At 34.3% G+C, this 14,559-nt stretch overlaps 1 non-coding gene across 1 annotated transcript; it reads left to right on the top strand.

The window, feature by feature from the left end:
* Positions 1-11,351: 11,351 nt before the first annotated feature.
* Positions 11,352-11,458, top strand: LOC121207687 (small nucleolar RNA R71). The gene has a single exon (XR_005902815.1). It is a non-coding gene; the product is annotated as a small nucleolar RNA R71 (small nucleolar RNA).
* The last annotated feature ends 3,101 nt before the right edge of the window (positions 11,459-14,559 follow it).

The following is a 14,559-nucleotide window of genomic DNA, read 5'->3' as shown; positions in this document are numbered from 1 at the left end:
AGTTTCACTTCTCTCCTTATCTTATGATTATATATCTATATGTTTCAATATATCTATCTTTGTACATTGAGGGGAAAGTACATCTTAAGTGTGGGGGGTCTTTCATATCATCATTAGAAATCCTTAAATTTTGACTTATTCTCACGTGAATCACTCATATCACTATTAGAATGAATTTTGATTAATTTATAATTTTTATTGATATGCCTTGAATAAAAACATAGGCATTTATGCATTGATTGTTTAAACTTTAAGACATTAGGGAATCAAGCATGATAAGTTGATTTTTGAAGAATTAAAAACTTTTAGGTTGTTTCCCTAAGTTTAGATATTATCTTGAGTTGAAATTCACAAGTTTGAACATTAAAAAGCCATAATTTTTGTGAGATCTTGAGCCTTTAGAGCATATTTTATTTCTTTCATGCTCACTTTCATTATGAGTGCGTCAGTTTTGATTTGTTATTCTAGAACTTGCTTGATTATGCATGTCAAAACCACATCATTTGAGTTGATATGTCAAGATGATAAAGGCACTTAGGTTTAACCCACTCACTCCACAAAAGCCTACCTTCATAATTAACCCTTAGTGAACCCCTTTGAGCCTAATAAGCCATTAATTGATTTACCCTCAATATTAACCCATAACCCGTTATTGTTGAAATCCCCTAATTTGACCCCTATTTTTATCTAGATTTAATTTCAAATAATTGCATAGCTATGTTTTATTCTTTGTTGTGATAATTAAGTTCTATGTTATTTGACTTGTTCTTAAAAAAAATACATATATATTATATACTTCAATACATATTAGTAGTAATTCGTCGTTCTTGAGCTTGAGTGTTAATTCCATATTCTGAGAAGAAGCTCACTTGTATTCAATTGATGACTAGTTATTTTTTTAGTTAGGTAATTTTTCAATTCAATCTCGATTCTAACCTTTTCCTTCAGCTTGTGACCACACCTCCTAACCAAAGCCACATTCCAACCCTCTAAAAGACCTTTTTGATTGATGTATCAGCTCAATATATAGTGGTGGAGATTTCATTTTCAAGCAAGCCTATGGTAATAACTTTTCATATTGACTAATGAGTGCTTTAATTGATGTCCTTAAACACCTTGAGTGATTTGAGTGAATCTTTAGTGAGGATGTTAAACTCTGTGATATTTTGATAAAATGTAATCACTTAGATGAGGGGAGACACCTTATGTTCGTAATAAAATGCTTAACTTGGAATGTTTGAAACTTTGATGTACTTTTAGTTGAATTTTCAATGTATGAATACTTATGGATTATTTTGAGATATTATTGATAGGGATTATAAATTGAGAAGAATTTATTTTGATTGTGAGTTGAGGATTTTGCTTGAGGACAAGCAAATGCTTAAGTGTGGGGGTATTTGATAAACCGTAATTTATACATATTTTTATCCCATGCTTAGCACATTTATGGATGGTTTCTCTTTAGATTTGGTGAATTCGATGCTCCTAATCCTTTAATTTCATGTTTTATACTTATGTGAGCATAGGAGAGTAAAAAAAGTGAGAAACGGGCTAAAAACGGAGAAAATGGACCCACATGGGAAATCAACACGGCCTGGACTTCCTCACACGGGCGTGTCACACATCCGTGTCTATTTGGCAGGTTCGAAGCACGACTTACACGGGTAGACTACATGCCCGTGCCTATTCAACAGCCATGACCATGGGCTGGAGTAATCACACATGGGCGTGTCACAGCATGTCCTTACAGAACTCGAGTATAGTCCTATTCGGAAAAGGCCAATTTTTAGGGCTCTTAGGCATTCTAAAGCCTATTTAAACACCTGAAGAGGCACTTAGAAGGGAGACGCAGAGCAGGAAGTAAGGAATTACCCAAGGGAAACCGATTGGTCCATCTCAAAAGCAGGATTCATCGTCAAGACTGAAGATCTCCCTTCAATTTCTATTCAGGGGTTTTGGGTTTTCTTTATGTTTTGTATTCATTATTCTTTTAAGATGTTTTCTTTTATAATTATGAACTATACCCCCTAAATACCTAAGAGGAATGAAACTTAAGACGGATCTGTTATTATTATCTGAATTGTATGATAAATATTTGACTTGTTCTTAATTATGTGTTCTTAATTCTTGTTTTAATATTCCAGGATATTGATTCAAGCTAATGCTCTTATTCAGAGGAGGAAGAGACCCTGTCTAAGAGTAAATTTGTCATAATTAAGTGGAGTTGATTGCATGCCTAGAGATAGGGTGATAAGATTTTACCGGATTAGGGTCAAACCTAATAAGGGGATCCATAGATCGAGTTAATGCAACACTAGGGCGTTAATTAGAAAGAGATTTCAATTAATCAACCTAGGGTTAGACGTTATTAGTCTTGAGATAGATAATAATATAACTTAGGGATTTCTACGGATCAAGTCAAATGAATAAATCGTCTGGTTCAGAGTAAAATAACAAGTGAAGTCTAGGTGGATTTTTCCTTGGGTATTGTCTTAATCAATCGAGTTTTCCCAAAAGCTTTTTCCCAATTTTCCCTCTGTGCACCCTTAGATTAGTTAAGTAGTTTAGATAAACAAATCCCTTAATTTTTAGGCTAGATAATAAAAAGAAAGTAATTACTAGTACTCTTGGTTCCTTTGCGTTCGACAATCCGGTCTTGCTAAAGCTATACTACTGTTCGATAGGTACACTTGCCTTCATCGTGATAATAGTTAGTTTCAAGAATAATTAATTATAAATTTTTAAACCTGTCACGAATATCACGTAACATTAACCCACTCACTCCATAAAAGCCTACCCTCATAATTAACCCTTAGTGATCCCCTTTGAGCCTAACAAGCCATTAATTGATTTACCCTCAATATTAACCCATAACACATTATTGTTGAAATCCCCTAATTTGAACCCTATTTTTGTCGAGATTTAAGTTGAAATAATTGCTTAGCTATGTTTTATTCTCCGTTGTGATAATTAAGATCTAAATATTTGACTTGTTCTTAAAAAAAATACTTCAATACATATTAGTAGTAATTCGTCGTTCTTGAGCTTGAGTGTTAATTCCATATTCTGATAAGAAGATCACTTATATTCAATTAATGACTAGTTATTTTTCTAGCTAGGTAATTTTACAATTCAATATTGATTCTAACCTTTTTCTTCAGCTTGTGACCACACCCCTCTAACCAAAGCCACGTTACAACCTCTAAAAACCTTTTTGATTGATGTATCAACTCAATATATAGTGGTGGAGATTTCATTTTCAAGCAAGCCTATGGCAATAATTTTTCATATTGACTAATGAGTGCTTTAATTGATGTCCTTAAACACCTCAAGAGATTTGAGTGAACCTTTAGTGAGGATGTTAAACTCTGTGATATTTTGATCAAAGGTAATCACTTAGATGAGGGGAGACACCTATGTTTTCGTAATAAAATGCTCAACTTGGAATGTTTGAAACTTTGATGTACTTTTAGTTGAATTTTCAATGTATGAACACTTATGGATTATTTTGAGATATTATTGATAGGGATTATAAATTGAGAAGAATTTATTTTGATTGTGAGTTGAGGATTTTGCTTGAGGACAAGCAAACGCTTAAGTGTGGGGGTATTCGATAAACCGTAATTTATACATCTTTTATCCCATGCTTAGCACATTTACGGATGATTTCATCTTAGACTTGGTGAATTTGATGCTCCTAATTCTTTAATTTCATGTTTTATACTTAGGTGAGCATAGGAGAGTAAAAAAAGAGCGAGAAACGGGCTGAAAACGGAGAAAATGGACCCATATAGGAAATCAACACGGCCTGGACTTCCTCACACGGGCGTGTCACACAGCCGTGTCCATTTGGAAGGATCGATGCATGACTTATACGGGTAGACTACATGCCCGTGCCTATTCAACAGTCTTGACCATGGGCTGGAGTAATCACACATGGGCGTGTCCCTGTCGAGCCCAAGTATAGTGCTATTCAAAAAAGGGCAATTTTTAGGGCTCTGAGGCATTCAAAAGCCTATTTAAACACCTGAGGAGGCACTTAATAAGGGGACGAGGAGTAGGAGGCAAGGAATTACTCAAGGGAAGCCGATTGGTCCATCTCAGAAGTCGGATTCATCATCAAGATTGAAGATCTCCCTTCAATTTCAATTCTGGAGTTTTGGGGTTTTCTTTATGTTTTGTATTCTTTATTCTTTTGAGATATTTTCTTTTATAGTTATGAACTAAACCCCCTAAATACCTAGGGGGAATGAAACCTAAGACGGATCTTGTTATTATTATCTGAATTGTATGATAAATATTTGACTTGTTCTTAATTATGTGTTCTTAATTCTTGTTTTAATAGTCCAGGATATTGATTCAAGTTAATGCTCTTATCAGAGGAGGAAGAGACCCTGTCTAAGAGTAAATTTGTCATAATTAAGCGGAGTTGATTGCATGCCTAAAGATAGAGTGATAAGATTTTACCGGATTAGGGTCAAACCTAATAAGGGGATCCATAGATCGAGTTAATCCAACACTAGGGCGTTAATTAAAAAGAGATTTCAATTAATCAACCTAGGGTTAGATGTTATTAGTCTCGAGAGAGATAATAATATAACTTAGGGATTTCTACGGATCAAGTCAAATGAATAAATTGTCTAATTCAGAGTCAAATAACAAATGAAGTCTAGGTGGATTTTTCCTTAGGTATTGTCTTAATCAATCGAATTTTCCCAAAAGCTTTTTCCAATTTCTCTCTGTGCACCCTTAGTTTAGTTAATTAGTTTAGATAAACAAATCCATTAATTTTTAGGCTAGATAATAAAAAGAAAGTAATTACTAGTACTCTTGGTTCCTTTGGGTTTGACAATCTAGTCTTGCTAAAGCTATACTACTGTTCGATAGGTACACTTGCCTTCATCGTAATAATAGTTAGTTTCAAGAACGCTTAATTATAAATTTTTAAAACCTATCGCGAATATCACATATCAATATCCGATGCCTTAGAACAATCCCTTCTCGTACTATGAAATGGAACTTTTCCCAATTGAGTACTAGGTTTGTTTCTTCGTATCGCCTTAGTACCTTGGCTAGATTGGCTACGCAATTGTCATACATATCTCCAAATACTGAAAAATCATCCATAAAAACTTCCAAATACTTCGCAACCATGTCAGTAAAAATAGACATCATACATCTTTGAAATGTAGCAGGTGCATTACATAAACCAATTAGCATGCGTCTAAATGCAAATGTACCGTACGGGCAGGTGAATATTGTCTTCTGCTAATCTTCTGGTGCTACTGTAATCTGATTATACCCCGAGTATCCATTGAAAAAATAGTAGTAGTCTTACCCCACGAGTCTATCTAGCATCTGGTCCAAAAAGGCAAATGAAAGTGATCTTTCCTAGTCGCCTTGTTCAGCTTCCAATAATTGATGCAAATTCTCCATCCCGTAACCATTCTAGTCGGTATCAACTCGTTATTCTCATTTTCAATAACCGTGATACCTTCTTTCTTTGGCACGCACTGGACCAGACTTACCCATGAACTATTTGAGATGGGGTGAATTATACCCGCATCTAACCACTTAATGATTTCTTTCTTTACTACGTCCTTTATGATGGGCTTTAGTCTTCGTTGTCCATCGATTGTCCCTTTCTCGCCATCTTCTAGTATGATCCTGTGCATGCATACAAATGAGCTAGTACCGAGGATATCGGCTATGGTCCATCCGATAGCCCTCTTGAATTTTTTCAACACCAAGATGAGTTTTTCTTCTTGCTCAGTAGTTAATTTCACTGAAACAATCACAGGCAGAGTAGAAGAGTTACCTAAAATAAACATATTTTTGATGTGAAGGTAGTACCTTGAGTTCTAATTTAGGTGGCTCCTCAATTGACGCTTTTGTTTGGGCATAATCTCTTTCCTCTAACTCCAAAGATTTAAAACGGGATTGCGGAATAAATCCCCTTTGATTAGCTTTTAAAAAAGCTAAGTACTCATCCTCCTTTTCATCATTCAGAGGATCTGATGTCAAAATTTGTTCCAACGGATCCTCCACATAGTTGAGCTCCTTCTCCAATATTAAATCTTCTAAACCAGATACTGCAGAACAATCATCAATTGTGTCAGAAAATCGCATAGACTTAAAAACATTAAATGTTACCTAATCATCCTGAACATGCATAGTAAGCTCACCCTTCTACACATCAATAAGGGTCCTTCTGGTTGCTAAGAACAGTCTTCCTAAGATAATTGGCACTTCTTTGCCTACTTCAAAGTCTAGGATAACAAAATCAGTGAGGAAGATAAATTTATCTACACGTAACAATATGTCCTCGATTTTTCCTTCTAGATGTGCTAAGGATCGATCTTCTAATTGAAGTGTAACCATAGTAGGTCTAACTTCACCTATCCCCAACTTTCTAAATATTCGCATAGGCATCAAGTTGATATTCGCACCCAAGTCACATAGTGCCTTACCACAATATGTTGCTCCAATGTTGCAAGGTATGGTAAAACATCCAGGATCCTTCAATATTGGGGGTAGTTTGTCTTGAAGATATGCATTGCATTCCCTCGTGTAATAGCCCAAAATTGGGTCTAGTTGGAACAGAGGTTTTGGGACCCCAAAATATGAGATAGAAATAATTATTTTATGATTATTTTGAGGTCTATGATATGATTGCATGATTGTGTGAAAATGTCGTGAAGAAATTCTATGCATAAAGTGCTCAATTTGAAGTTAGGGACTAAATTGAATAAGTTGCAAAACCTGCATTCTAGAAGTTTCTAGTATGAAATTGCTTTGAAATATTAATTAAGAGGTCTTAATAGCAATTTTACCAATTGCTAAGTGATGGAAAAAAATTGGACATGGATGGAATATTTGAAAGTTTAGTAAGGAAGGGCATTTTGGTCATTTGGTAATTAAAAGAAATAAAAAGGGAAAATAAAGCCAAATTTGACTCATCTTTTTCATGGAGGCCGAAATTAGCATGGGGGAAGCCATGGATAGGGTTTTCAAGCTTTCCAAGCTCAATAGTAAGTTCGTTCTAACCCCGTTTTTCAAGTTCTTTACGTTTTTGGAATCCCGATAATTTGATTAAGCTTATTCTAGCAATAATTTAAGCTAGGGTTCATATTTGGAAAAATACCCATAGATTAAATGTGTTTATTTTTCTGTTTTATGATAGAATATGAGGTTTTAAATTATGTTAGACAACTTGTGCTACTCGGTTTTGAGTGAAAACGAGTAAAAGGGCTTAATTAGTAAAAATACCTAATAGTCATAAGTATATGTTAGAGTGAGAATTTGATGTTGCCATAGAAGGGAAAAGTGATCAGCATGTCATAAAACATAAAAATAAGGGATGAATTTTAATTCTCGAGCCTAGGGGCAAAAGTGTAAATATGGAAAAGTTTAGGGGCAAAATTGTAATTTTTCCAAAGTTTGAGTTAAGGACTGTTTTGAATAGTACATTAATTAAATAAGTAAAATATGATGTTTTAGATCCCAGAAAACGAGATCTAAACCTAGAATGAGAGAAAAATCAAAAATTGGGAAAGTTGGTAAAATGGTCGTTTTAGTATCGAGGTAAGTTCATATGTATAATAAGCATTAATTTATGCATGTTTCAATGTAAAATTGATATATTTATTATAATTTCTGAGGTGTTGAAAGTATGTAAGTTGGTATGATAATAATACAACAATAATGCTGTAATTTATATTTGAAAGTTAAATTTAGTGAATTAATTGAATTATGTTAAATTAAATGATTATGGTGCCAAGTTTATGAATTGATTTAAAAATATGTCTATGGTACATGAAGTGCATTGAATTATCATACATAAATGTGATTTCTATGATTATGGATATTATGGGAAATTGTAAGTTCATATGATTTTTAATAAGGCAATGTGTAATTTAATGTTATTGCTTGATATTAAATGAGATGTAAGTTTATATGTAAGTAATACATCAATATTACTTGTATTATGATATTTTATAATAAAATTGGAAATATGTTTGTGGATAATTACTTGATTAGTGAAATTGTTAGAAAAGAGAAAGAAATCCCGGTTGAACCTTCGGAAAGATTGGATGATACATATAGTATGTAGCTAGGTCACATGTATGGTGCTGAGTGCACATCATGTGTACAAGAGAGCTACAAGACATTATGATGTAGCTAGGTCGCATGGGTGATACTATGTGTACACCATGTAGACAAGAGAGCTACGGGATATATGTAGGTAGGTCGCATGCGTGGTTCCAGGTGAAGGACACCATGTAGACAAGAGAGCTACGAGATAAATTGGCTAGGTCACATGGGTGGTACTGAGTGTTCACCATGTGTACAAGAGAGCCGAACTATATGAAGGGTGGAGTTATGTGCTGAAACCACCAAGTATCGAGGATTAATCCGAAGTGTTCAACGGGAGACTCTCTATGTATTGCTTTGTGAGTTTTGTGATGAATAAGTGCAGGAACTTGGTTATGTGAATGATGTGTTCATTAAGTGACCAGGATGTGGTAAGGTTATAAACAAGTAAGTTATACATGAGGATGATTTCATGGTGACCTTGTGATCATGGGCCTATACTTGTGATGTATGAAATGTGGTGAAAATGAATTGTGATATGTATGTTAAACTGAGGTTAATACAAAGAAAGTGTGAAAGAGTGAATTAGCAATAAAACTGTTTTGGACAGTAGCAGTGATGTGATTTTGAAAAATATCCAAAAATAGTAGAAATTGAATCAAAGACTGAATGAGATATAAAATTAAAGCTTAATTCCTCTATTTTCATAAAAAAGAAACAAAGAAAGAAAAAGAGTTCTATATTTTGAGATATTTATGTTTTTGTGAGACTGGTTCAGAATGATTACGTGATCCCCTGTTTTGACTTTGGAAAATCAAAAAAATTTGGATAAAAATAATTAGAGGCTTAAACTTATATTTTTAAAATCCTTAATGAGTATATTTTCAAGATAAATCAACAAGAACATTATCTGAGTTCTGTACTGTGAGATAATTAATTTTTAGTGAAGAGAGGTCAGAACTGTCAGAAAGTGAAACAGGAGAAATCTTAATGAATAAACTGTACTAATTGGCTGAACCAAAAATTATGAAAATTATATGGTGGAAAGATATGTGAGTCTAGTTTTAGGGGAAATTTACGGATCTTAATTTGGAGCTCTGTAGCTCAAATTATAGATAAGTAAGTGACTATGACTCGTGTGGACAGTTTGATGTGAGCATTTATTAGTAAATTGTAAAATCGTACTTACAAGAATGCTATATACATTAAGGATGTGGAATGGAGAGGAGGAGGAGGAAAATAAATATATGTGGAATACATGGAAACTATGGTATATGAAATATTGATATAATGAAATAAATGATATGTGTTTATAAGAAAACAGAAAGAGAATGATATGTATCATGAAATGTATATATATATGACTAGTCTCAATGTAATGCTTGTTGGGTATGGAGTTGAATTGAAATGTTTCAGGCAAACATGTTATTTTTTGCATCTGAATTGTGGTATTTTATAAAGATATGATCTAGTTTTAAATATGAATGCTTGATGATTAAGCTGAAGATATTTGGTAAGATGATAATCTTGGTATAAATGTATAAGTGGTACTATAATAAACAAGGTAAAATGAGTATGAGAGACACATGTATGATGACATACAAATGCTATGTTTGTGGTTTAATTGAGAATATTTAATCATTAAATGAATACCGTGTTATATGCTTTTGATTTTGTATAAGTGTGTAAGAGATTAAGTTTGACCAAAGCTTGGAAAATAGCCTAGGTATATGCCACACAGGCAAAAATACGACTATGTGTCTCAGCCGTGTATGGAACACGACTTTGGGACACCGGCGTGTGGAGCCTTAAAGCATGAAATTTCCAAGATTTTCGTAAGTTCTCAGTTTAGTCCCGAACCCTTTCTAAAGTAAATTTTAGGCTTCGTAGACTCAAATAAGGGACTATGTGTAAGTGAATGAACGTTTTGAAATATGAATGGAATTTTATGGCCTGTATTTTAGTTTAATGTTTGTATGTTTGTCCGGTAACGCCTCGTACCTTACCCCAGCCTCGGGTACGGGTAAGAGGTGTTACACTTCGTTAGAGATACTGTCTCAAATTCTCTGAGTCTTCATTTTTTGGACAGAATATCCTTCATGAATTTGACGTAGTTCGGAATTTGCTCAAGTGCTTCAACCAACTAGATGTTGATATGAAGTTGCTTGAATACGTCTAGGAACTTCTTGAATTGAATCTCCTGCTTCTGCTTTTGAAGTCTTTGAGGGTAGGGTGGTGGTGGTTTCTTTACTGGAACTGGTTGATTCGTCTTCTGTGGCAATTCTCCATCTGACGGGGTTGTTAGTTGATCAAAATTAGCTGGTTTTGAAATTACCTTGTCGAGTTTTGTAGATTCTGATTCTTGTGAAACTAGAATTTCAATGCTCGGTTGAACTTCCTCTGATTCTTGAGCATCAGCTTGCTCCTTTTCAGCTTCAATGGTGTTGGGCTCTACTGTCTTTCCACTCCTCAATGTTAATGCTTTGCAATGTTCTTTCCCAGGATTCCTCAGATTTTTCGTATCACTAGGTAAAACACCTTCTGGTCAGTTCCTGAGTTCAGTTGCAAGCTGACCCATTTGGTTTTCTAGGTTTTTCAATGTAACTACTTGGCTTTGGATTAAGGCATCATTCTTGGCCATATGTACCTTCAATAGATTTTCTAAGCCATTGGATGGTTCAGGTTGGGTTGGTTTCTGAACTTGTTGGGGAAAACTTGGTGGCTGGGTCGACCTAGGTTGGGCGTAAGTATTATTGGTTCCAGCTCCTTGGTTACTCTAGGAAAAATTCGGGTGGTTTTGCCATGATGGGTTATAAAAATTGGATTGTAGTCCGTACCTTCCTCAATTTTGGTTTTGGTTACCTATGTAGTACATGGATTCTGGGTTTGATGGACATTTTTTGAACAAATGTCCTTCCCCACAATAAACACAGGCTATATTTTCAAATTAATTTGGTGGTTGTGCTGCAAAACTGTTAGACCCATTAGTAGTAAGATTTTTAAGCATTGAGGATGTTGATGATACCTGCGATGCGAGTGAAGTAAGAGTGTCTACTTCATGTATTCCAGCAACTCGTCTTCCTAACGCTGCTCGGTTGGTTGGCCGTTGGTAATTGTTACTGGCAATCCTCTCGATAATGTCACAAGCCTCATTATAAGACTTAGAAAGGAGAGTACCATTAGTAGAAGCATCCACTACCATCCTCGTGTGAGCATTGAGACCATTATAAAATGTCTCAAGTTGGATGCAATGTGAGATTCCATGATAAGGGTACTTTCATAATAACTCTTTGTACCTTTCCCATGCCTCATACAAGGACTCATCATCCATTTGTTGGAAGGCAGTGATCTCATTCCTCAACTTAGCATTCTTGCTAGGCGGGAAATACTTCATAAGAATATTTTCTGCTAACTCTTGCCATATGGAAATTGAGTTCGATGGCAATGAGTTCAACCAGGCTTGAGCTCTATCCCTCAGCGAATATGGGAATAGCTTCAATCGTAATGCATCTTTGGGTACACCGGCTAACTTGAAAGAATCGCTCACCTCCATAATTAGTCTTAAGTGTAGGTGAGGATCTTAGGTAGGCATTCCACTGAATTGGCCCATTGTCTGAAGCATCTGGAACATGACTGGCTTCAGCTTGAACTGTTGTGCCTCAATTTCGAGTCTCTTAATACCCAGATTAAGATCATTAAGTACTGACACAGCATACTGTCTCAAAGCTCTATCCCTATCATCAGCAATAAGGATAGGATTTTGACCAGGGTTTGCTCCGTTTCCTTGGATTGGATTTTCGAAGTTCATCTCTTCAGTCCTCATCTGATTTACTTGTCTTCTTCGCTATCAAAAAGTTCTTTCTATCTCAGGGTCTATAGAGAATAGGTTAATAATTCGGTTAATACTCATAAACACATTGAATAATCACAGAAAAATTAATTAAGTTAAAAATTAAACAGAAAAAAATAAACCAAAATGTAAACTAACAAATTCAAAAGTAATGAATTTTTAAAATAGTCCCCGACAACTGCGCCAAAAACTTGGAACGGCGGAAATGTGCAAGTGTACACAATAGAAACAAGTAATAAAGTGACAAGTAAATGTCGATTTATCATACCTACAGGGACTGTGAAAAGGATTATTTATGAATGCAATTTAAAACACTTTGGTGAAGAAAAATATTTTGTTTAAAGAGGGTGATTAAAAACTTAAGAAAATTAAAATAAATAAAAAATAAAGTAAAAGAAAGTTCTAATACACGATTTCAAAATAAGATTTAATCAAGATGATATAATTGTGTTGGATTAATTACACTTCTCATCTTAGAATTATTAAACTTATTTCAAAATAAGATTTCAAAATCACGGCAACCCGGTAATTTGCTAACTTATGAACATACTTACATACCAAAATCCATTCATCTCTTGACATATCCCTATGTCAATTAAATTGACTAAACAGATTCTAGTAAGCAAACATGTTAGTGCACATACATACTCATTAAATTGAACTAATCTCTTGCATATCCCAATGTAAATTCAAACGATTAATTAAATCTAACAAGAATATAAAAGACTATGTGAGGTAACAAGGTATCCCTACCTTGAAATAGTTTAATCACAATAATCTTGCAAGTTATGCAAGGCAATAATATCGCCAGATACATTACTAATTTAACCTTCAGCTACCTTAGAAGAATAAACATGCACTACTCAAGTACTGTGTCAATTAATTACAATTTCAATCCGTTTAAATAACTAATTCATTAGTTACCTCACAGTCGTAACGCAAGAATAACTTAGGCATGATTTTACTTAATCAAGCATTTTACCGAGGCCTATAACAACATAAACATAATTTTAACAGTTTAAGAAGACGAAATGCAATCAACCCAACACGAATTAAATTCAAGCTAAGTTGATTAAATTAACCGTTCCAACAACATGAATACTCATAGATATGTTCATCATAACAACATCAAAAATTAAAGAGATAAGGAACAAGAATCAAATCCGATGGTTTTTCGAGGCTTGACTTGGTTGCTCTGTTCTTCCTTCTTGTTGTCCTCGCCGGTCAAGGCTTCGATGTACACTCAATTATTGCTCCAAAATGGTTGAAGTACTCCTCTTTTCCAAGGGATGAAATTGGCACAAGAGCAAGGGAATTGAAATGGGAAAATGAGAGAAAAAGAATAAGAGAGGAGAGAAGTGTTGTGAAATGAATGAGGAATGAATGAGATGCTTTGAATGATCAGCCAAGGGGGATTTTATAGCTGAGTGTGATAGCTAAAATTTTCTAAAAATAGCAGCCAAAGAGCCACCCCTTGGCCTGCTGCCTATGTGGCAAAGTTGATGCTTTCAACTTTGCTAAAAATGGCTTGGGGCAAATCCAAAAATCCACCAATTGTGGAGGGGTTTGAATGCAACTTTGACAAGACTTCAAGGGCTTCTTTGCAAGCTTAATTAATCAGCTAATAAGCTGATTTGGGTCAGCATATGGCCGGTTTTGGGCTACCCAATCTTTGGCCGGTTCACTTCAATCAGTTCGGTTCAACTGGACCACTTTTTCCATAATTAATTAATATTAATTTATTTAGCCCAAATTAAATTGGGTATAAATTAAAATTAATTATATTATGAATTAATACACTTAATTGGACTGTTTTAGGCTAGAAATTAATTCACCTTGATACTTCAAATTGCTTCTCGGTTTTGTGCTTCAAGTAGTGTTTGCCGAGCCATTTTTCGTCCTTTTCGCAATTCTGTCGAAAATAACCAAAAGTACTCAAAATTAATTATAAAATTAACTAAAATTCATCATGTTCATATTTTAAGTATAGTTTAATTATTTTATAAAAATTAATTATTTTTTGACAAGAATTTAATCGAAATGGTATGATTTTAAGCTAAAAAGCTATGTAAAAATCCGTAAATTTTCGTGTTTCCACTAGGCTACGCTAAACATGTAATTTCACACTTACACGTCTTCTAATTGGATTTGCCATATTTGGGGTGTGATATGCTTTATCCATATTTAAACTTGATATACAAAAACCTATAACGACCCATAGCCTCCTCCTGATGTTTGTACTTGGCCAAATCCATCATTAATTTTTTTTGTTTAGCATATCTTTTATGTAAAACAAAAAATCAATTAATTATATTCTTGATCCACTTATTTTCACCAAAATTTTAACTCCAGTCTACATTTCCAATTAGTGTATTGTAATCAATGTGTGCACCCAAGGAAAGAAATCATGTTGTGACACCCCACACCCAACCCTGTTGCTAGATCTAAATGTGTGACGTCACATTACTTTGCCGGAGCAACTTAGACTATATCAATGCACTTCACAAATAATTTGACATTCAATCATATTTGTTTCCATACATTTTCAATTTTATGCATGGACATGATTAACTAATGATAAATGAACTTGTATAAAGTATCTCAAAGTTTAATGG

The sequence above is a fragment of the Gossypium hirsutum genome, chromosome A01 (assembly GCF_007990345.1).
Source record: "Gossypium hirsutum isolate 1008001.06 chromosome A01, Gossypium_hirsutum_v2.1, whole genome shotgun sequence".
Classification (NCBI taxonomy): domain Eukaryota; kingdom Viridiplantae; phylum Streptophyta; class Magnoliopsida; order Malvales; family Malvaceae; genus Gossypium; species Gossypium hirsutum.
The sequence above is the reverse complement of the archived record's forward strand: the minus strand, read 5'-3'. Positions and strand labels throughout refer to the sequence as shown.